Genomic DNA, 25,297 nt, shown 5'->3' with positions numbered 1-25,297 from the left:
TAGTGTATTATTACATCATAGGAAAGCAAAGCAAGTCACTTGGTATAATAGGTTACTTTGCATAGTACCTCTTGGTACCAAAAGGATGTATAGAAATCATTCCCATCCTTAAAGCATCTCAAGAGGGGACTGAGGAAAGTGAAATACAAAGTTTTGTTTATGTTACCCCAAAGTCATCAACCATAAAAAGTTAAAAACACTGCTCTCCTCCCTCCCATTGCATTCTTAAAATAGCAAATGTTTTTCTTAGAACAATTTTTATACATATAAATAAAAGCACAGACAACCAAGGATTCATAAAGTGACGTTGTTAATGCAAATTATGGGGGAAGGTTGAATTAACTCAATTTAAGGAGCTTATTAAAAAGCTAATTCAAAAAAATAAGGTCTCCCACAAATCACTTTCCACAATAAATACGTCTTCAGAGAAAAGCTTCTATCAGAGCTGGCACAATGTCACAGAATCATTCAGATAATATAGAATGAACATGTTCCAAATAATTTACTTAGGTCTCTCCAAATCTTAATATTTTTTATTTAAACTGTTTTATGGTCTGAAAAACAAAGAAATTACAAAAAAATTAATCTTACTTTTCATTGTTCTGTATACTAATTTTGGAGGTCATGAGGATTTATCTTCATTTTTTTAAATGATGCAAGGCACTTTTCTATTTTTGGGTTTCGTTTGGGGGAAAATAATGCTACATTGGTATATTATAATCAATTTAGCACCATTTCAGACAAAACAAAAACAAAAAAAACAGATCCTCAAAAGAACAGATAAAAAGTAATGCTAAAAGGGAAGTCACTTTCTATGTATGGGAGAATCGATACTATCAAGTAAAACATTACCTTTCTTCATTAAACTTTTTTTTTTTTAAGGAACGAACAAATTAGGAGGGTAATAGGGAAAGAAGCAATAACAGTTCATGTTAAAGTAAGAAAAATTGGCTAATGACGTGATTAAAAGACTATTAATGAAGGATCAAGAAGAACTTAGAAAAATAAAAGGACAATTAAGTTATTGAGCCATACTAAAAAAGAGAAACATGGCAGAGTTCCTCCATTTTGTCAATGTTTCTGTAAGGGGCTCCATCATAAAACTGAATTGGAAAATAATTTTTAAAATGTAATGTACATAAATTTCTAAATTAATTTTTAGAAAAATTTCAATTATTTTGTTATAAATTACCCAAGTTTTATAACAAATCCTTCTAAATTTGCATTTTGTTTAAAGTAACAACATACTTGAAATTTATGTGCATGATAAAGTGCATTATTGCAATAATAACTCTTTGCAAGTCCCAAATCCTTGGTTTATAACAAAACTGTAAAGTGAAAAATTTTTAAATGCAAAAAGGAGTGAAACCATCAGTGCCATCTATTGCAGAAGTCCAGCATCATCTTAAAATGTTGCTCAACAAATTGCAGAGAAACATGTCTGAAAGCAACATATAATTGAAAAGAAACTACTTGATTTTTGTCCTGTTTTACATTATTATTGTGTCTAGTATTTCCTCCTTCCCAAATAGAAAGTCACATCTTCTATAATGTTGCTCTTGAGTCAGCCATTGTGGGCAGTTCCCACTTGCATGTTTCCAAAATCATCTTCTTTATGTGTTCTTTTCAAACTGCCTGTGGTATCAGAATGGACAGATAATAATGACCTTTCTAGGGGTAGTGGTGACATCATCTGTTTTGTTAATTTTTCTAGGTAGATGGCTTCAGATTCCTGAAGTTGACAGATGAATCCAGCATTAGGATGAATACATCACCTTTCTTGAACATAAACAAGCAAATGCATCACTGTACTTCATTCCAAATGTTTCCATAACACAAAGGCAGCATTCCTGGAGATTCTTGTATTTCCATGGACAAACTTTTTCTCCCTTTTACAAGTTCTATTCAATAAATTATTTTTAGTCATGGGGAAAGAAAGTACTTTTTTCAACTGGATTACCTGCAATAACCACGAATAAATATCTAAATTGCTGGAAGTTTGGTTTAACAAAGTTTGCTTCAATATTTTGTCTTATACATGGGTTATTCCATGTTTCCATAGCATAAGTAGCTTACTTTTCATAGAAGAATATGGGCCTAAAAACAATAGAGGTAAAATTTCTCGCAACTCTCAACTCATAGGATAGGTTCATCCCTCAGCATCTTCTTTGCACTGTGGGAGGGTGGGAGAATTCCAACTTCATGTCCTATATGGTCCCAGTCCCCTGGCCCTTAGGTCAGGGGATGGGGTGGGGGTTGGTTGGGAGTTCCTAGGTCTGCAGACCTTCAGAGCTGGCTGGCCGATGTAAGGGGGAACCAGTGGACCTGAGGATTGATGGGGCTGTGGATGGCAACTTATAGCTAACACAACCTAAAGGATCTGGGTGGCAGCCACAGAAGAAAGAGGAGGAATGGACAGCTGGTACCCCGACATGCTGCCTTCTCCGTACACCCAGTGTCTCTGCACCCCCAGTGTCTCCCAGGCCCCAGTACAGAGAAGCCCTACAATACATACCCCCCACACCTTCCTGCCCCTGCTGCCCCAGCCAATCCCTGTCCTTGCTTGATTTTTAGCCTTTTAAATCTCTACCTTGCAGTTGGCTGCCTCTACCTGGAATAAGCTCACATACCATTCCTATTACCTATGGAAATCCTCCCTACCTTTCAAGGTCTACTTTAAAGCCTTCCTCTTACAGGAGAGCTTCCCTTATAGACCAATCCAGGTAAGATCTCTTCCTCCAAGCTTTATTTTCCAGGCTATCTTAATTGCACCTAATACTCAGTGCCTTGGATTGTGCACATTTGAACAGGCTTTTTTCTTTCCTCATTAATTATATACTCCTTCAGGAGTAAGATTGCTGTTTCTCATCACTGACTATCCCCATGCACACACTGCTTTGAGGTATTTAACAAATATGTGCTAACATAGGACTTGTCATAGCATACAAGAAGAAAACGATGGCCCACTGAAGTGTCGGGGGCTTTCAAAGCTAACAAAGATTTTCTTGGATTTAAAGGCTGCACAAGCCAATTGTTTACTGAGTGCAAATTACTACAACAGCCTCTCTCTCTGCCATTCTGATTCATTGGAGATGTGTCTTCCAACTCAGAATGGTTAGCAAGATTCTGAAATGAGATTTTCTCTGCTGACTTTCTTAGCTACATATAATGAATAGCTCTTATATTTTCATTTGATTGTTTTTGGCCTTTAAATTACTTTCAAGTAATTTCAGCTGTGCAGTGGGGACCTCATTTCCTAACCGGCCTGCTTATGAACAAAGCAGCCGATTTCCATATGTGGACCACAACACCTATTTTACTGTTTTACTGTCCTTTATAGTCTAATATATCACAAATATGAGTGAATATTTAAAGAAGTCTGTGTGATATATTGTCTTTCATCATAGGGTGAAATAAGGCTGTGTCAACAGGATGTAAAACTTCAGGATGTAATGTCAAAACAATCTATGTGTTTGACATAAGCCATACATCTATCCTTCAAGTATGTGCCCCCTCCCTCCCCAAATACTTGGTATTCTCTAATTTTTTTTTAATTCACAATCATTTTTATTGACTTATGGTGGCTTAAAATAGGGATGAGCAGGAAACAAATATCTAGTTTTGTTGACCAAAGGCAAGTGGATGTGAAGTAACTAAAAGCCAGAGGAAAGGGGTCTGTTTCTGATCAAAAGTAACTAAGACTATTTTCATCCTCCTTCAGAGAACTGAAAAAATAAAAACAGGACAAATTACCTGATGCAATAGTTCTCAGACACTGAACACAAGAAAATAGATTCCTGAGAGAAGGGAAATAAATGTGGTGGGCCCTCTGATTGCCCCAGCCTACTGATGAGTTTTCAGGCAATGGTATAAGGAAAGGGAACCGACAGAGGGCCTGGTGGTCTTCCTGAATTAAGGCAACAGTCAGGAATTCACAGAGGCCCAGGAAGCCAGAATCTAAGGGGAAGAATGCTACCAGGAAAAAAGCTTAATGGAGAGTATGAGTCCTAAAGAGACATTTCCTTGAGGTTTTGGCAGAATACTGATCCTGAACAATGCATGCATCTGACAGAACAAAGAACCATCAGAAAGGAACAGGCAAAATGATTCTCAGAGCTGACCGAAAGCCAGGGATAGTTCATGTGTCCATCAGCCAGAGGGGAACTATATCCTAACATTTTTCTATCAAATGGAGTCATCAAAAAGGTATTAGCTTAGAGGTAGGAAAAATTAGGCCTTTTTTTTTTTAATCCTCACCAAAAAGTTTTAAAAGCAACCTTCAAAATAATGTTTCCAAGTAACTTAATTCAATCACAGAGCAAAATCTATCTGAAGGATAAAAAGAATCTAGCAATAACATAAAATTTACCATGTCTGGCATTCAAGCAAAAATGACTGGACATAAAAGAAACAGGAAAATAGGATACAAAAGATAAAACATCTAGTAACAGAAATATACCCAGAAAAAGATGGACAGACTTTTTTAAAGGGCATGAAAGTAATTATATTTTACATGCTCATTAACATAGTTAAGTATGAGCATGACCAAAAAAGTGAAAGTACCAAAATTAAACTTCTAGAGGTGAAATATCTAATAGCTAAAGCAAAAGGGATATGTGTATGCATACAGACACATACACACACACAAAGGAAAATGTTAAATTAGACACTGCAATAACAACCATAACAATAGGCTCTAACCCAAATTAGACATACAGGGAAATATAAAGAGATTGGAATATAAAAACAAAGAATTGGGAGGATTGTGGGAAGATGGCAGAGTAGCGAGCTCTAGGATTCAATTTTTCCAGCAAACTATTAAACTGACAGAGACTCCCTGAAACAAGTACTTTGAAAGTCCAGGCACCAGAAGAATACTGTATGGGTCCCGGGAAGAGCAAGAAGAGGCTAATAGACTTCAGGAAAGAACAGTAAATTGCTGTCTGCACACAGCAGTTACCAGCACCCATCCCCACTCTTGCAGGCCACCGCAGATTTCGGCCTCTAACTAGCTCACTGGTGACATAAAGTAACATAAAAATACTCTTCCAAGAAGTATTTGGTTGTCATGGTTGAGCATAGTTTTCTTTCTTTCTTTCTTTCTTTTTCTTTTTTGCATGGGCAGACACTGGGAATCATGGCTTCTGATTAGTGAATTTGGACTGCTGAGGCCCAGCTCTCAGAGCAGCCATTGCTTCAAGCCACCTCAGGGCACAGATGGAAGTGACTTAAAGATGTGCTTTCTTAGGGCTGTGGTGACAGTTCACTGAAGGGCTGCATTTGCTGGCAGCCAGGGAAGCTCAGCTTTGGGGAGGCAGAGATCTTGGTGCCCTTCCTGGTCCTTCCCCAGGGCACTCTGGAACACTGTGTCCCCTTCATTGCTGCCTAGCCCTAGTTTTGCTAGAAAAGACCGACTTGGGGAAGTCCTCCTGAGTGGCCCTTCTCCCAATTTGTCCTGTGAGCAGAAGCAGCTAGGGACAATGAAAAGAGTGAAGGAAAAATAAAGAGGCAGATATTCCGAGATAAAGGTCTGCCAGCATCAAACACCCGGGAAATGGAGGGGTGTCTTCTGGGAGAAACAGGAAAGAAGCACACTCCTGTGAACAAGGGAACTCCAAAACACGCCTAAGCCTAGGACAAGAGAAGCCCAAAGGAAACCCAGCACAGTGCATTTGCCCGGGGCTGACCTTCCTGAGGGAAGGTTTCTTTCACTTCAGTCCTTTTATCTCTAGCTGTTTGCATAACCAAAAAACAGACATCCCAGGGAGTAAATCCTAGAGTTAATACTTTAAAATATTAAGAAAGTATACAGTTTGCTATAAGATGAAAAGATAAATAATAAATTATGGTGATCTGTAGGAAAAGCATAAAAACACAGAAAATACCAAAGAAGATGAGAATGTGGGCATAACAAAGCTTTTAAAGAAATGTTCTAAATGCTCAAGGAGATGAAAGAAAATAAGGAGAAAGAACTAAAGGAGATCAAGAAAACAATGAGTGAGCATTATGAAAGTCTAAGAGACAAAAATTTTAGAAAAGGAACTAAACAGAACTCCTGGACTTGAAAACCACAATAAGTGAAATGAAAAGTGCCCTGGAGGGTTTCAAGAGCAGATTAGATCTGACAGAAGAAAGAATCCATGAATCTGAAGACTAGATACTTGAAATGAGTCAGGCTGAGAAGAAAATAGTAGTATTAAAAGTAAAAATAACCTAAGACACCAATGAGAAACCATCAAGTAAAGCAATATACACAGTAAGATGTCCCAGAAGGAGAGAAAGGGGCAAAAGGAATATTCAGAGAAATAATGACAGAGAACTTCCCAAGCTTAGTAAAAGATGGGAATATGCACATCCAAGAATCCCAGACAACAAGCAGGGTTAGCATGAAGAAAAATACACACCATCATATATTGATCACACTATCAAATGCAATGAATAAGGAGAGAGTTCTGGGAACTGCAGGGGAAAAGCCATGTGTGGCATTCAGCGGAGTCCCAATTACATTGGGTGTCACTTTCTTATCAGAAGCATAGAGGCAAGAAGGCAGCAGTATGAAATACTGGAAGTGCTGAAAGAAAATAACTGTCAGCCAAGGATTTGATATCCAGCAAGACTCTTTAAAAAATGAGAGAGACAGGATGAGCCGAGACCTGGCATCATGGGATTGAGAAAGCCTTCTTGATCCAAAGGGGGAAGAGAGAAATGAGACAAAATAATCTTCAGCAGCTGAGAGATTTCCGAGTTGAGAAGTTATCCTGGAGGTTATCCTTACACATTATACAGATAACCCTTTTTAGTTAAGGTGTATTGGCGTAGCTGAAGGGAAGTATCTGAAACTGCTGAGCTGTGTTCCAGTGGCCTTGATTCTTGAAGGCAATTGTGTAACTAGGTAACTTTTACAATGTGACCATGTTATTGCGAAAAATCTTGTGTCTGATGCTCCATTTTTTTTCTATAAATATATTCATTGTGGAAAATTTTGAAAATGCAGAATAAAAGAAAATACAGTGCTGTTTAATTTTTAATACACTTCTTAATGGAGAAAAGGACATACATATACAGTATATGTATACCTCTAAATGTAGCCACATATACCTACATAAAACAAAATTGGGAAATTTCTGATGCTCCTTGTATCCAGGGAATGTACAGGATAAAATGATTTAAAAAAATAAGGGTAAGGAAATAAATAAATGGGGGGGATAAAGGGTAAAAAAAAATGAGTAGATTGAAATACTACTGGTCAATGAGAGAGAGGAGTAAGGGGTAGGGGATGTGTGTGTTTTCTTTTTTCTTTGTATTTCTTTTTCTGGAGTAACAGATATTGTAAAAATGATCATGGTGATGAAAACACAACTATGTGATGCTATTGTGAGTCACTGATTATATACTTTGGATGGACTGCATGTGGGTAAAGATTTCTCAATAAAAACATACTCAAAAATGACAGAGATTAAGACATTCTCAGATAAATAAAAGCTGAGGAAGTGCATCACCGCTAGACCAACGTACAAGCAATGCTAAAGGGAGTTCTTCAGACTGCAAAGAAGGGACATTATGGTGCTTTGAACCACTATCTAAAGAAATAAACTGTGGTAAAGGTAAAACCATTTGGTAATGATAAATGCCAGTAATTTTGTATTGTATTGTTTATATATTACTCCAATTTTACTTTCTATAGCTGCTAAAATGAAAATACATGGAAAATAATAATAAATCTGTTTTTGGATATACAATCTACAAAGATATAAATGGTAACAAGTACAAAACAATTGTGGGGTCACAGAGGTATAGGAAAAGTATATATGCATGCTACTGAAGTTAAGTTGGCATCAAATTAAATAGTTATGAATTTAGGATGCTAAATTCTGACCCAATGCTAACCAAAGAAAATAGGTGAAAAACATATAGAAATGAGAAGGAACTCAACATGGTATGCAATACAAAAAAAGTGAAATAAATATAAAGCTAGGCTTTAACAGAAGTGAAGGATAAAAGCAGTTTATGACTTAAAAAAGGCTAAATAGCAAAATGGCACAAGAAAGTTGAGTCGTTTTGAAAGTATTATGTATCCCAGGAAAGCCATATTGTAATCCTGACCCAACCTTGTGGTAGCAGCTGTTTCTTTTAACCCTAATTCAATACTGTAGGTTGGAAACTTTTGATTAGATTATATCCACAGCGATGTGACATGCCCAATTGCAGGTGTGACCTTTGCTTAGATGGAGATGTGACTCCACCTATTACAAGTGGGTCTTGATTAGTTTACTGGAATCCTTTAAAAGAGGAAACATTTTGGAGAGAGCCAGAAATGACAAAATGGACAGAGCTGCCAGAGAGAGAGATGATAGGAACTTCAGAGAAAAGCTGACACAGTTGCCGAAATTTGGAGAACAGAGACATGACTGTTTGGAAATGCTTGGAGCCCAGCAAACTCTGCTATGAGATGTTAAGCAAGCCAGAACCTGGACAGAGCCAAGGAGAGCCAAGAGATGAAGGCCAGCCCTGGAAAAGCAAAGTGAGGAACCCCCACAGAAACAGAGGCTGAAAGCAACAGAGCCCAAGAGCAAGGGACCAGCAGATGCTGGCACTTAACTTCCCACTTGACACATGTTTCTGACCCATCAGCCTTCCTTGAATTAAGGTATTATTCCCTGGATGCCTTTGTTTGGGCATTTTTATAGGCTTAGAACTGTAAACATGTAACTTATTTAAATTCCCCTTTAAAAGCCATTCCAGTTCTGGTATATCGCATGTCAGCAGCTTACTAACTAATGCAAAAGTCCTGTATTATCAGTAGTGACTTTAAATGTAATTGGATTAAACTCTCCAGTCAAAGGCAAAAATTGGCAGAATGGATAAAAAAACATGACAACTGTAGGCTGTCTGGAAGAGACTCACTTTGACATCAAAGACAAAAGTAGGTTAAAAGTGAAAGGATGGAAAGATATACACTGTGCAAATAGTAACCAAAAGAGAGCAGGAGTGGCTCTACTAATACTGGATAAAATAGACTTTAAATCAAAAATTGTTATGAGGTACAAAGATGGTTATTAAATACTGACAAAGGGGAAAATTCACAGGAAGATATAACAATTATAAATATACAGATAAATAACAACAGAGCCTCCAAATATATAAGTGAATACTGACTGACTGGAAGGGAGACATGACAGTTCTACATTAATAGGAGACTTTAACAAACCACATTCAATAGACAGAATGAAACACTAAACCAATTAGACTTAACAAACTTATAGAGAACACGACAACCAATAGCAGAATACATATTCCTAAAGCACACATGGATCATTCTCTAGGATTGACCATATGTTGGGTCAAAAAAAAAAGTCTTAAATGCCAAAAAATATTGAAAATGTACTGTGTACATTCTTCAACCACACAGAATGAAGCTAGAAATAGAGGGAGAAATGGAAAATTCTTCAAATGTGGAAATTAAACAAAATTAAAGAACCAAGGGCTAAAGAAGAAGTAAGATGTGAAATTAGGAAATATCTTCAGGAAAATGAAAATATAACATACCAAAACTTATGGGATGCAGAAAAAGAAAAAAAAAGAAAAAAAATTCCTGAGAGGGAAATTTATAATTCATAATACTTAAGACCTCAAATCAGATCTCTAACCTCAAAATTGGAATAATTAGAAAGAAAGAAAGCTAAATTGAAAGGAAGGAGAAGGAAGGAAAAATTATAGCAGACATAAAACAGAAAAAAATTAAAATCAACAAGTTAGTTCTTTGAAAAAATTAATAAAACTGACAAACTTTAGACCGACAGGAAAAGAGAAAACAAACAAAATTGTAAATGAACAGAGGAACATTACTACTGAACATGCTGAAATAAAAAGGACTAAGAGGATGCTATATACAATTGTACATCAACAAATTATATAACCCAAAGGAAATGGACAAATTGTTAGAAGACCCAAAACTATCAACATTGAATCGAGAAGAATTAGATCTCAGCAAACCAATTACTAGGAAAAGAGTTAATCAATAATAAAAAATTCCCCAAGAAAGTAAAGCTCAGGACCAAAAGCCTTCACAGTGGAGTTCTACCAAACATTCCAAAAAGGCTTATCTCCAATTCTGCTCATACTCTTTCAAATATTTGAAAAGGAAGGCACACTACTGAACTCATTCTAGAAGCTTCCTACTGAGGCCACATCAAGATGCCACAAAAAAAGAAACTCAAAGACCAATATCTCTTATGAATAAAGATGTAAAAATCCTCAAAATACTAGCAAAAATATCCAACAGCATACTGAAAGAATTATATACCATGATGAAAGGGGATTTATCCCTGGTATACAAGTGGAGATCAACAAAAGAAAATTAGTGTAATATATCACAGCAACACTCTGAAAGAAATATTAAAAAAAACACAGAATCACTTCAATTGATGCAGAAAAGGAATTTGACAAAATATAGTACTTTCTATTGATTAAAAAAGGACACTTAGAACACAAGAAATAGAAGGAAACTTCCCCAAGGTGATAAAGGGCATATATGAAAAGCCCACAGATGACATCCTACTTAATGTGAAATACTAAAAGCGTACTCTCTAGGATCAGGAACAAGACAAGGACACCCACTATCACCATTATGCAACATTGTACTGGAAGTTCATGCCAGAGAAGTAAGTCAAGAAAAAGGAATAAAAGACATCCAAATTGGAAAGGAAGAAGTAAAACTTTTGCTAGCTGCAGATGACATGATCCTATTTATAGAAAATCCTGAAATATCCACAAAGAAGCACCTAAAGCTAGAAAATTAATTCTGCAGCATGGCAGGGAACAAGATCAGTACCTTAAGACCTGTAATGGTTTTATACACAAGAAATGAAAAAGAAGAAAATAAATCACAAGAAGGAATTAAGAAAAACATTCCATTCACAATAGCAACTAAAGAAATGTCTAGAGAAAACTCTAACCAAGGATGTAAAGGACTCATACACAGAAAACTACAAAGCATTGCTAAAATGAATAAATAACTAAATAAAAGAAGACCTAAATAAATAGGACATTCCATGTTCATGGATTAGAAGACTAAAAATAGTTAGATGTCAGTCCTACCCAAAGCAATTTATAGCTTTAATGCAATCCCAGTCAAAATTCCAACAGCCTTCTTTGCAGAAATGGAAAAGCCAGTCATCAAATATGGAAGGGTAAGAGGTCCCAAATAGCCAAAGCCATCTTGAAAAAAGAATGAAGAATCTTAAAACTTATTACAAAGCCACAGGAATCAAAACAGTTTGGCACTTGTACAAGGATAGACATAGACCAATGGAATTAAATTGAGAATTCAGAAATTAATTTACCTCCATGATCAACTGAGTTCTGACAAGAGGGCAAAGACCCCTCGACTGGAAAAGAACATCTCTTCAACAAATGATGTTATGAAAGCTGTGATCCATTTGCAAAAAAACAAAAACAAAACAAAAAAACACCCCCCCCACCATACAAAAAATTAACTCCAAATGGATCAAAGACCTAAGTAAAGAGAGCAATGAAACTTCCAGAAGATAATGTGAGGAAACATTTTCAAGACCAGGTGTTAGGCAATGATTTCTTAGACTTGACAAGCAATAAATCTAAAAACAGACAAAATTTTTTATAAATAGTATATATTTAATATATACACTATAAATAGCATTTATTTAATATATATACTATAAATAGTATATATTTAATATATACTAAAATATATATTATAGTATATATTTAATATATACTAAAATATATATTTTAGTATATATATTTAACTTAAGATGAACAACCCAATTAAAAAATGGGCAAAAGACCTGAATATACATCTCTCCAAAGGAAGTTATAAAAATATCCACAAGGCACATGAAAATTGGTCCACATCATTAGCCATAAGGAAAACACAAATCAATACCACAATAAGATACCATTTCACAACCATTAGAATAGTTGTTATCAAAACAAACAAAAATTAAAAAAAAAAAGTGTTGGGGAAATAGGAACACTCATTCATTTCTGATGGCAGAGCCGCTGTGGAAGAGAGTCTGATGGTTCAAATCTAACAACAGAATGATCATATCACATGGCAATTCTCCTCCTAGATTAAAAACCCAAAGACTTCAAAGCAGGGACTCAAATAGATATTTTCACACTGATGTTCATAGTGGCATTATTCACAGCTGCCAAAAGATGGAAGCAAACCAAGTGTCCATCCACTGATGACTGCATAAATTAAAAGTAGTAGGCACCAACATTGGGATATTATTCAGCCATTAAAAGGTATGAAGTCCAAATGCATGCAAAAACATGGATGATTTTGAAGACATCATGTTGAATGAAATAAGATAGACACAAAAGGACAAATATTGTATGATCTCACTGATTTGAAACAATTATAATAAGTAAACTCACAGAGACAGAATCTAGAATATAGGTTACCAAGGAATGGGATGGGAATAGGTAATGGAAAGTTAAGACTTAAGATGTACAGCATTCCTAAGTGGAAAGATGGAAGTGTTTTGGTAGTGGATGGTGACGATAGTAGTACAACACTGAGGACACAATTAACAGTACTGAAATATAAATCTGAATGTGATAACAAGGGCAAGTATAAGGTGATGCATATGGTTCCAAATTTGAAAAACAACGTGTAACTGCAATACACAGTTAATCCTAAACCAACCATGGAGTACAGTTCATAGTACAATTATAAAGATGTGCTTTCAGTTGTAGCAAATGCTACATACCAATGCATGGTGGTGGTGGTGGTATATGGCAATCCTACATTTTATGCATGATTATTCTGTAAACTTACAGTTTCTCTAATAAAAAAAAATGAACAGAACATTAAGCTATCAAATAATGTGGCCGCACATGTGTGCTAGTACACATGTAATTGGAGTCTCTGCAGGAGAAAAACAATAAGAGAGGGGCAGAAATATTTGAAAATATGTACTAGCTGAAAAGTTTTCCAAAAATGTCAGACTAAGGACATATCAAAGACTTAAAGTATATATCTTAATGCTCATGCAGAGAAAGAACTAAAGGATATATATAAGAAAAAATGAATGGGTGTGCTGCTTTGAAACTGTTGTGTACCCCAGAAAAAGCCATATTCTTTTAAATTCTCACTCAATATTGCTTGGTGGGATCTTTTTGATTAAGTTATTTCCATGGAGACATGCCTTCACCCATGTAAGATTGATTGTTTACTGGAGCCCTTTAAGAGGGAACCATTTTGGAAAAAAGCTTCAGTACCAACAGATGTAGAAAGAAAATGCCCCTGGGGAAGCCGTATGAAGACACTAGGAGAGAATGCTAGCAGACGCTGCCATGTGCCATTCCAGCTGAAGAGGTGTCCATAAACCAAAGACCCCAGCAGATAGATGCCAGCCATATGCCTTCTCAGCTAACAGAGGTGTTCCAGATGACTTCAGCCTTTCTTGGGTGAAGGTAATCTCTTGTTAGTGCCTTAATTTGGACATTTTCATGGCCTTAGAACTGTAAACTTGTAAGTTAAATTCCCTTTTTAAAAGCCACATGTTTCTGGTATATTGCATTCTGGAGATTAAACAAACTAAAACAATGAGCAATATGTAAATCTTAGTCAAGAGATAGAAATTCTAAAGCAGCAGCAAACAGAATTACTAGCATTCAAGACCACAATAACTGAAACAAAAGATTCCCAGGAGGGTTTCAAGAAAAAATATCAGATCTGGTAGAAGAAATAATCAGCAAAGTTAAAGCTAAAAAAAAATTTTTAAATGAGTCAGGTTGAAGAGTACAAAGAAAAAATTAATAAGTGGGAACAGGTAAAGACCTCTGGAGAAGCATCAAGCATACCAATATATATATATTACAGGGGCTCCAGGAGGAAAGGAAAGAAAGGGAATATCACAAAAAATAGTGACAGAACTTCTCAAATGTAAGACATGAATATGTACATCCTAGAAGCCTAGACAGAACACTGTGAGAAGATGACAGAGTAGGAAGTTCTGCAAACCAGACCCTACATCAAAATGGTTATTGAACTGACAGAAGCTACTGTCAGCACCCCCCTAGACTCTGTGTAAGCATCCAGGGAAAAGGAGAAAGAAGCTGATAATTTGCCATCAAGACAGAGTTCAATCGTACCTGCTGTGGCTACTGTCCTCCTTTACTTAGCCTCATGGGAGGCAGCTGTGGTGACTGGAGCTATAGCTGCTCGCTTAGTTGGCTGATGAGGGAATGGGGAAGAACAGTGTCATGGTCAGGTTCATGTGTCAACTTGGGCAAGTGGTGGTACCTGTTTGTCTGATTGGGCAAGTGCTGGCCTGTTTGTTGTGAAGAGGACGTTTCACAGAATTAAATCATGATCATGTCAGCTATATCCACAGCTGCTTGTAGGCAGCAGGGAGAGTGAGAGAAACAATTACATACAAAGGCTGGGCCAAAGGACAACCTGCATCAGTTCTCTGCAACTAAGACTCAGGAGGGTGAGGAGTTCTATTCCAAAGGGCATAAAGGGGGCATTCACACAAATACCTGTGAGTTGTAAATGGCATTCCTAGGGCCTTTAGCCAGGACATGCCCAGGAGAAGCCAGATCCTTGGCACCAGCTCCATGAAGACATAGATAAGATGCAAGACCCTGCAATCCCTATCTGCCTCAGAGTCAGGCCAACAGTGTACTTTCACTGTCCTACCTTCAGGGGTGTATCAATCTCCAACTCTGTATCACAATCTTGTCTGCAGGGACCTTGATCGTTTCTCCCTCCCACAAGACATCACAGTGGTCCATTACATTGATGGTATCATGCTGTTTGGACCTAGTGAGCAAGAAGTAGCAACTACTCTAGACTTATTGGTAAGGCATTTGCAGGTCAGGGGATGGGCAATAAATCTAACAAAAATACAGGGGTCTTCTACCTCAGTGAAATTTCAGGGTGTCCAGTGGTGTGGTGCATGTTGAGATATCTCTTCTGACGTGAAGGATAAGCTGTTGCATCTGGCCCCTGCTACGACCAAAAAAAGGGTATGACACATAGTTGGCCTCTTTGGATTTTGGAGATACCATATTCCTCATTTGGGTGTACTACCCTGGCCCATTTACTGAGTGACCAGAAAAGCCACTAGTTTTGAGTAGAAACCAGAACAAGAGGAGGCTCTGTGACAGGTCCAGGCTACTGTGTAAGCTGCTCTGAGATTTGGCCCATATGATCCAGCAGATCCCATAGTGCTGGAAGTATCAGGGGCAAATAGGGATGCTGTCTGGAGCCTTTGACAGGCCTCAATAGGAAAATCACAACAAAGACCCTTAGGATTTTGGGGCAAAGCCTTACCATCCACTGCAGTTAACTACTCTCTTTTTTAGAAACAGCTTTTAGCCTGTTACAGGGCCTTAGTAGAGACTGAATGCTTAACCATGGGCCACCAAGTTACCATGAACCTGAGTTACCTCATGAGCTGGATATTGTCTGACCCACCAAGCCATAAAGTTGGGCATGCACAGCAACACTCCATCATAAAATGTAAATAGTATATTACAGATGGTGCTCAAGTGGTAGTGAGGACACAGGTTACATGATGAAGCGGCAGAAATGCCCATGGCCCCCACTCCTGCCAAATTACCTTCTCTTTCCCAGACCAGAGCTATGGCCTTTTGGGGAGTTCCTTACAGTCAGTTGACTGAGGAAAAGAAAACTCAGGCCTGGCTTACAGATGGTTCTATACAATACACAGGGACCACCTGGAAGTGGACAGCTGCAGCACTACAACCCCACTCCGGGATGTCCTTAAAGTCTTTTAATAGTGAGCAGAAATTCTCCCAGTGGGTAGAATTTCTAGCAGTGCACTTGGTTGTTCATTTTGCTTGGAAGGAGAACGGGCCAGAGGTGCATCTGTATACTCACTCATAGACAGTTGCTACTGTTTTGACTGGATGGTCAGGGACTTAGAAGGACTGTGATAGGAAAATTGGTGCCAAAGTGGTCTGGAGAACAGGTATGTGGATAGACCTTTCTGAGTGAGCCAAGAACATGAAGATAATATTTGTGTCCCATGTGAGTGCTCACCAGAGGGTGACTTCACCAGAGGAAGGTTTCAATAATCAAGTGGATAAGATGACCTGCCCTGTGGATACAAGTCATCCTCTTTCCTCAGCCACTCCTGCTATTGCCCAATGGCAAAGTGGTCATGAGTGGTAGGGATGGATTTTGTGCATGTGCTCAGCAACATGGACTTGCAATCACCAAGGCCAACCTAGTTATAGCCACTGCTGAGTGCCCAATCTGCCAGCAAGAGAGACCCACACTCAGCCCTCAATATGGCACCATTCCCTTAGGTGATCAGCCAGCTACCTGGTGGCAGGTTGATTACAATTGGACCACTTCCATCATGGAAGGGGCAAGCGAGTTGATCTAACTGGAATAGATACATACTTTGGATATGGGTTTGCATTCTCTGCACACAATGCTTCCACAAAAACTACCATTCATAGACTCACCTAGCTCTTGCCACTAACACAACAAGTATTAATTCTCATTTTTTTTCCCTTGCCATATCATTTTTGCCTAATCTTTTAGTTTAAGTCAATGTTTACATCTAGTAATGAGCAGATTCAAAGCTTCATTCAATATTTGGATTTATTCCTTTGGTAGGGGTTAGTCCTAGCACATCCTGCCACCTTTCACTGGGACCCACAAATGCATCCTGTGCTCAGGACCAGATGTCATCCTGGCAAGATAAGACACAATCCTCGTAGTACCTAAGGGCACTACCAATGCATTGTTTCCCCTGTTATCCCAAGCAAATATACATAAATCCACCAGAGACAGTGTAAGATAGACATGTTTTATGGCATCTAGCTTACACCCTAGTGATATGTCTTTGGTGAGGAGGGAGAGTGATTCCTTCTCTATGGTACACCCACAAGAGAAGGGTTTTATACACAGAACATTTCTTTGTGACAGCCCTGGATTGAGGCCTGTTGCCTAGCAAAGCCAGTTGTACTTTCTGTTCTCCATGTGAATAAAGCATATCCAGTGCTGTGTGAGGCACTTCTGTGCGCAACACTAACACCTGCAAACCATAGGGTGGGTTGTTTCCCCTAGAACTAAGTTCCTGTTGCCAGGCATTGTTACTCATTTGCCAATATCTAAGTGGTACGACACACTGCCCCTGGAGCGGTAATAAATGTCTTTCTGACTGACACTTCCTGTTCAAGATGAATGACTGAGAAACATGCATCTCAACAGTCAGTAAAATTAGAGTAAGGAAACACAAAATAGAATTACTATAATAATCCTAGGAATGTACAGATTACATCAATAAAATAAGGTATTTTGGGAAAGTCAGTGGGACCACGTTGACATACAGACCAGAGTAGAGGAAGAAGTTCAAAGTAAGGCTTCATCAGAAGTAGGGACTGTGCCTCCTGGAAGAACCCTGGAAAGGCTCTAGGCTGAGACTGATTAGAAAGGGAAACAATCAAGGGTTGTGGAATAATAACGTGAATAACTTTAAAACTGATTATATAAAAGCAAAGCTAACTGGCTCGCTTAGATTCAAACACAAAGACTCAGAAAGCAGCAGTTTCTATTCTGGCTAAAATTGGAAAATAGTTTTCTGAATAATTTGAATGATCTATCCAGGTAAGACTAGGATTCTTAGTATTGGCATGTGTGCCTAAGTATAAGTTCCCTCTTTTTCTTTTTTTTTTTAGAAAAGTACTCAGAACTTGCTATCAGTTCTCCCAGTTCAAAGAGAATGGCTTTTGATTGATTGCTTTAAGATAAGAAACAGATGCCAGCCCAGCAGAAGAAGTTCAATCAACTAGTCAATTATCTATGATCATCAACCTCATCTTTTACTCATGATAGAAAATCAAAGACAACCAGGCATTTGAGAAAGACAAGTGGCTTGATATAGAAATACCAAAGTGAATACACGATTGATCAAGAGGAAAATAGACATAAGTTAGTGAAGATAAACTTCTTAAAAGTTCCAATATTTTGCTTCAAAGAGAATTGAGGATACTTATTTTCATTACAAAAGGGTACTGTGGGAAAAAAGCACAGGGAGCAAAGAAAACTGTAAAAACAAAGGTGTTTTTGACAAAACAGAAAATTAAGAGATGAGAAATGACGTTGAAGTCACACAGAACCTACAGCTTATGGGAGTTAAACTCTGGAAGAGAAATTAGATCTAGATTTAGAAGGCCTATATCTAATAAGAATTCCAGTATTATAATGTAAAACCTGGAATATTTCCATTCATATTAGAAAACATGGAAGAAAAAAATTAGTGAGGAAGAGGAAGAAGATAAATTTTACTGGAATGAGAGAAGATGCAAGTCTTTAGTTGAAGACTAACAAAACAGTAGTAGGAATGAAACAAGGTTGGCATCTATATGTATTTTTATGAAAGTACAGAACAAAATAGGATCTTGAAAGTTCATTGAAAGAGCAAAGAATCTCAATTGGCAAAGAAACAGTAGTTAACTTGCTGTGAAAGCTTTCATCAAAAGCACTGGTGGCTCCAGGTTAGTTGAAGAATAATTTCAAAATTATGAAAAAGATTTCCAAGCATACATATCAAGTCTTTGTCAGAATAGGCAAAGTTATGCTGAGGTGATAAGCCACATGGCATGCTTTAATCACATGCTCATCATGGGTTGACTATGACTCCGCGTCACATCGTCTTCACTCCGGGATCCAGATCCCTTTCTAGAGCATGGCTGTTCATGGCAGAGGTATGAGTACACCAAGAAATAATGAGAGGTGAAACTGGACTTTGTCAAATATGATTTAAAAGCCAGTATATTTTAGTTCTATAGTAAAACAAAAACAAACAAACAAAAAACCATGGTTTCTTCTGAGGAAATGAATAGATGTGAGACTAGAAACCCTGAGGCAAACAAAGAGCTGTCAAAGATGGTCATGGTTGAAAGATAAAATATGTGGCATGCTCTGAACTGACAGAAAAACTGAAAAAAAATTCATTTGACTTGATGTTGGAAACATTCACTTATTAGTATTTTACGCTATGTTGGAATATGTTTTCTTTCTATGGGTTGAAACATGTTGCTCAACCCTAAAAGGACCATGATCAATTTTTTGCATCAAAATGTTCAATATCTGACTAAATTATACTTTTATGACAGAAAGTAAATATCAAATCATGATACTTCAATAATGGTACAGAAGAAAAGGAGGTTGTAAGGGAAGGAGGTTAGTGTGAGAATATGAATTTCCTTCTCTTCCTTAAGCTTAAAGTTAATACGGCAGGGAATAATGGCCCAAACATTTTACATTATAAAGAAACTTGCAGAAGACCTAAAAGTGAGAATGTAATCCAAACTCCGCATAAAGGGAAATGTGGATAGTAGTATAAGTGAGCTGAATTTTTAATCTTCCATAGCTCACTGAAAACTATCTTAATCTGATGTCAAGCAATGAACTCAACCATATTTTTAAAGTCTATTAGTTGCCAGAAGTTTAAAGACACGTGTCAACTAGAAATGGCAATGGCATAGCTTTTCCATTATGTATATTATGTGCACATATTTTTGCATTATTAAGTTAGAGTATATGTATAAAGTTTACACAATTTTAAAATAGAAAGTACCTACTTGGCTATCACATAACACTTACTTAGCAAAGCTATGAGGATTAAATGAGGATGATTTCGAAAACGAATGGCATGTAGCAAACACACAGAAACAAATTCCTTTAGGTTTCCACAGTAAGTCTCATTCTAGTTTTTCTGAAGAGTAGAGATTTATTCCTTTATTATAATCAGCTTGTCTCACAAGCCCCAGAAGAAATCGTAGTAGCCAGTAGGTTCTGCCTTTGCTCTGTTTTTCTGAAATAGTTGACAAGTTGACCCTCCACTTTATAGACTATTCACCTCATCCCATCTTCCCTTTCATTCAACTGGACAATAAATTCAGAGAACCTGTTAGGTGTCAATTGTTCTAGGAGCTGGGAATGCAGTCCATTCATATAAATGGTTACCAGGTACCTACTGCCTTGAAAGAGCTTTCCTGCTATCAGGGAAGAAGCAATTTCAGGGAAGTGTTGTAACTTTTAGGCAACAAGATTTTACCTAGCCTAGCCAAGAGGAGTCTGACAATAAATGATGTTGCAGTTGTTCCTGAAGGGATGTCAACTGGTAGTCAAACAGGGAAGAGTTGGGTGTGGCTTTTGAAGCAGAGAGGGTAGTAAGCACATGCATGGAGACAAACCACATGAGCTTTTCGGGTAATATTAAATGTTCGTATACCTAACCTAGAAGGTACCTGCAGGGGAAGGGAAGGATTAAGCCAGAGATGGAATTGCTTAATTGTGCAGAGTTCATTAAAGTAAAGGGTCCATGTTTCATTTTGAGCTTACTGCTTCCTGAAATACTAACTGGATCCTATAGCCCAGAGTAATTGCTTCTTACTCAGGCCTTTCTAGGCAACAAAGTCAGGGTCGTATTCTTGTTGTCTTCGCCTTGTCTCAAATTGTGGCATGCACTTTCCTCAGAAATTATATCCCGCAATATAATTTCTGATTCATTTATATCCTCCATATGTTGGTATAGTTCCGGGTATGCAGTGGTACTAAACATACAGTTGCATTGAAATGGTTAGGAAATCTCTTAAAATGTGAGATCTGTTACAGCATCCTTAAGATGTCAGCAAAATGGATAAGGCAGTGCAATATAGTTGTATTTTTTTTCACATGTATTTTGGCACCTCTAAGTCTAGAATAGTTCCTTTAGGGAGGGATTGCTGAAAATGAATGAAAAATGAAATGCTACATTACTTTATTCCATTTGTTTTTATTCCCAAAACTTTCCCTATCTTCAAAATGGATATGCTTTCATCAGAAATGGAAATGCTTTCATCAGAGTATGCCTACATATTCAAGAGCATCACCATAAGATGAATGTTAGAAAGCTTTGTCAGTCTGACATTTTTAACAAAATCTTGATCCTCCTTTTCAAATGAGACCTCAATTCATCTTGTAAATTCTTGGCTATGTATCAGCCAGACACCTCAATAAAATCTGGTGTGTCAGCTCTGTTCTCCAAGTGTCTGCATCTGCTCAGCTCTGACCTCTCTCCAAAATGTTTCCTCTTTTAAAGAACTCCAGAAAACTAATCAAGGTCCACTCTAAATGGATGGAGTCATATTTGCATCTAATCAAAAAGTCACACCCACATTGGGTATGCCACATTTCTGTGGAGATAATCAAAAGTTTCTGCACTACAATACCGAACCAGGGTTAAAAGAAATGCCTGTCCAGGCTAAGACCAATTTTCCCTTTGGTTCTCAGCTGCTTCCTCAGAAAACTCTCTTCTCTTTTCCATCTTCAACTGCTCTTCCTCTACCAACTTTCCCATATTAGCTTTTCAATATGACCCATATCGCCCTGCCAAAAACATAAAAAAATACACACTGCATACCCTTTACCCAACTTTCACTTTTTACTCTACTCTCTGTATTCTCTCTCATAACCAAGTCTTGAGTTTTCTATGACTATAGAAAAGAGTTCCTTAACTCTTTTTCATCCCTCAATCTGAGGCAAACTAGCTTACCTTCCTTGTACTGTACAGGAACTGCTTTTACAATGTCATCAATAACTCCTTTGTCATATAATTCAACCAGACTCTCTTGTTCTCTCATAAGCCTATTAGTATCTGTTACTTATATTCAGCACCTGACACTTTGACACCACACAGAATAGAGTTACCATAGCAGATACTGACTGCTCTTCCTTACAAAGGCCTGTTCACAACATTGTCATATGGGAACGTGGATTTCAGGAGGGTTTCTACTATCCCTGGAACCAAGAAGCAGTTCACAGAGCTTAAACTGTTCCTATAGCAGCATTTATGCTGACACCTGTTTTCCTTTGGGAGTCTGGGATTTGGATATGTACGAGGTAAACGGTGCTAATATGACCAGTATCCAAGAAAAACCCTGAACTGAGTTTAATCAGCTTTCCTGGTTGACTTTTCACAAGTGCTGCCACAACTCATTGTTGGGAAATTAAGCACATCCTGTATGACTCCACTGGGAGAAGACTCTTAAAGCTTGAGCCTGGTTTCCTCGACTTCATCCCATGTGTCTTTTCCTTTTTCTGATTTTGCTTTGTCTTCTTTCACTGTAATAAGTCACAGCACTAAGAATGACTATATGCTGGATTCTTTGAATACTCACAGAGAACAAATGAAGTTGGGAATGGTCTTGGGGATCCTGATAGAGACACTAATTCCTTTTTAAAACTCTCCAATGACGTACAGGGATGAGAGTGGACAAGGATGGACAGATAGCTATCTCAAAGATACTTTAGGAAGAAAAGTCCAAATTTTTTTAAGTAACTGATAAGGCCTTCTATAATATTGCCCCTCACTCCACCCCAGTGACTAGGGGGTGGCTAAGTGAGGAAGTCTTGGGGTTGGAATCTGACCTATTAAGAAATCACCAGTCTTATCCTAGATTTTTCAGTATTGAGTACCTACATATGTTAGTCACTATCAATTCCATCTCCCTCCTCCCCACCAATTTTTCTAACCATTAACTAATATTATCAATGTTTTTCTCTTATCTTATTCTTCACACATACTATTGCTGCTACCTAAAACACTCTATATAGCACCTTTCACTTCGAAAAGCCCATCCTTTCTACAGTAGTTGGCTTGAAAAGTCAATTTTGAAAAGCAGGCCTTCTCTGCCTCCAGATTAGTCTGGCCTCCTACGGAAAGTTACCCTAGCTCTCAGAACATTCCCATGTTAACTCTCTCCTGACACGGTCAGTATTACTTGCTTTGTCTTACTTTCAATTATACAAGCAGTTCTATGGCATTATAGACTATGACACTCATGCACCATTGTATCTCTAGGAGCTGGCAGAGTAATTAGCACAAAATGTCTATAGGATTAGATTGGCGTTCTGAGTGGTAAAAGTCAAATTGCAATCCTAGGGATTTCTGACTCACATCCATCTACTGGTAGTTGATAATACAAAAACAACAGTTACTACAGCAACTTCACAACTGACAAGTTAAAAAATGTGCCTTTAAAAAAATCCATCAATATGTTTTGTGACAGAGGCATGCTTAGTACCAAAGTATCCTGATTTTCTACCCTTTTTTCTATGTCCCCAAGCAAGTCATTTTATTATAGAAGGAGTAACCCCTCCAGAGCCAAGAGACTTTATGAATAAGCACAAAATAGATGATCCCCCATTTAGCTAGTGTTTAATTTCTTAGCTCCTTAAAAGGGGATATGGGGGCACTTCCGAAGATGATGGTGGAGTAGGGAGCTCCAAGGACTCATTCCTCCAAAAACAAACAGTGGACAGGACAAACTGTCTCAAAAAACTGTTCTGGGCCTCCAGAGGCCAGGGGATAGCTCTGCATATCACTCAGGGAAGAGCAGGACAAAGATGGAGAATCTATGGGAAAGAACTCTAAGTGATGTGCACGTCAGAGGTTGCCAGTGCCCATCCCCCACTCTCGAGGCAGACCACCTCGGCCTGAGCCCAGTCCTGGCCGGGGTGTGGAAGCTCTCTACCCCAAAAATAAGGTGTAGGACTGGGGCTCAGCTGAGAAGTGATCAGGGCTTTTGATCGATGAATTCAGATCACTGGGTCCCACCTCTGAACCACTACTTTAGCCTACCCTAGACAAGAACCTCTATAGCTACCATTTCCACCACATCCTTCACAGGGGCAAAGGAGGTAGAGGTTTAAAGATGCCAGGCTCTTTGGGACTCCAGGAAACAGTTTGAAGAGCGCCATCTGCTGGGCATGACAAGAGAGCAGAGATTCAAGAAGACATCAAAAATTATTTTGATGTCTTTCCTGATCCTTTCCCCAGGACTCTTTGGAACTGGTCTGCCCCCCTCTGAGGGTTCCTGGCCCTGTGAAGGCTAGGAAACATTAACTTGGTGTGCTGGTTTGAAAGGAAGTATGCCCCCTAAGAAAAGCCATGTTTTAATATAAATCCCATTTCTTAAAGGTAGAATAATCCCTATTCAATACTGTATATTTGAAACTGTAATGAGATCATCTCCCTGGTTGATGTGATTTAGTTAAGAATGGTTGTTAAACTGGATTAGGGGATGACATGTCTCCACCCATTAGAGTGGGTCTTGATTAGTTTCTGAAGTCCTATAAAAGAGGAAACATTTTGGAGAATGAGAGATTCAAAGAGATTCAGAGAGAGCAGAGAATGCTGCAGCACCACAAAGCAGAGAGTCCTCCAGCCAGTAACCTTTGGAGATGAAGGAAAATGCCTCCTGGGGAGCTTCATGGAACCAGAAGCCAGGAGAAGATGCTAGCAGATGACGCCGTGTTCGCCATGTGCCTTTCCAGCTGAGAGAGAAGCCCTGACTGTATTTGCCATGTGCCTTCTCACTTGAGAGAGAAACCCTGAACTTCATTGGCCTTCTTGAACCAAGGTATCTTTCCCTGGATGCCTTTGGTCATTTCTATAGACTTGTTTTAATTGGACATTTTTGCCGCGTCCGGCTCTTGAAGCCGAGTCAGGAGAGGGGCGTCGAGGTTGATTTAAGAAATCAGCACTCAGGAGACAAGTATGGTTCCATCACTCAGGCCCCCTGCTTCTTGGGAGTGAGCTCTCTTTATTATTTTCTTTCTTAGTAGTTCCCCATCTTAGTAGTAGTCATCTTATGTTTTCTTGCCTCCCTATTATATCCTCAGAACTTTCCTTATAGGAGGGAGTTCATGCCAGCGGGAAGGTCCCGGCGGGAACCTTGTAGTACTACCTCTAGTGGGTCATCTCCCCCAGGTCACACCTGCTTCTTCTCTACCCCCCTTACAGGGGGCATTGTTTTCAGAAACTTCTGCATGCAATGATCCAGGAAGTTCTACTCCCACGGGGCGAGGGTAGATAATTGTAAATCAACTGGGACACCTGTTAGCTGCTTGCTCAACAGAGCTTGTAAAAGAGCTTGCCCAATATTAACCTCATAAATGCCTGCAAGTTCTCACTGATAGGGGAAATAGGGGAATTACTTTATTCCCAGGCACAGATGTCCCTCTGGCCAGGAGGCAACACATTTTCTTGGCCTTAGAACTGTAAACTAGCAACTCATTAAATTCCCCTTGTTAAAAGCCATTCTGTTTCTGGTATATTGCATTCCGGCAGCTGGCAAACTAGAACACTTGGGAAAGTCCTCTCTGGGGTTACCTTCCACCAAGAATTTGCCCTCCAGACAGAAGCACCTAGCAGAGACTAAAGAATTGTTAACAAAAACACTAGAGGCAAAACAAAAACTAACAGAGTAGATCAAG

The 25,297-nt window shown here is 38.4% G+C and overlaps 1 pseudogene; it reads right to left on the bottom strand.

The window, feature by feature from the left end:
* Window positions 1-1,382: 1,382 nt before the first annotated feature.
* On the bottom strand, window positions 1,383-21,660 carry LOC143675738 (serine/threonine/tyrosine-interacting protein pseudogene; annotated as a pseudogene).
* Window positions 21,661-25,297: the final 3,637 nt, after the last annotated feature.

The sequence above is a fragment of the Tamandua tetradactyla genome, chromosome 3 (assembly GCF_023851605.1).
Source record: "Tamandua tetradactyla isolate mTamTet1 chromosome 3, mTamTet1.pri, whole genome shotgun sequence".
NCBI lineage: Eukaryota > Metazoa > Chordata > Mammalia > Pilosa > Myrmecophagidae > Tamandua > Tamandua tetradactyla.
Note: the sequence above shows the minus strand (reverse complement) of the source record. Positions and strands in the feature narration are given on the sequence as shown.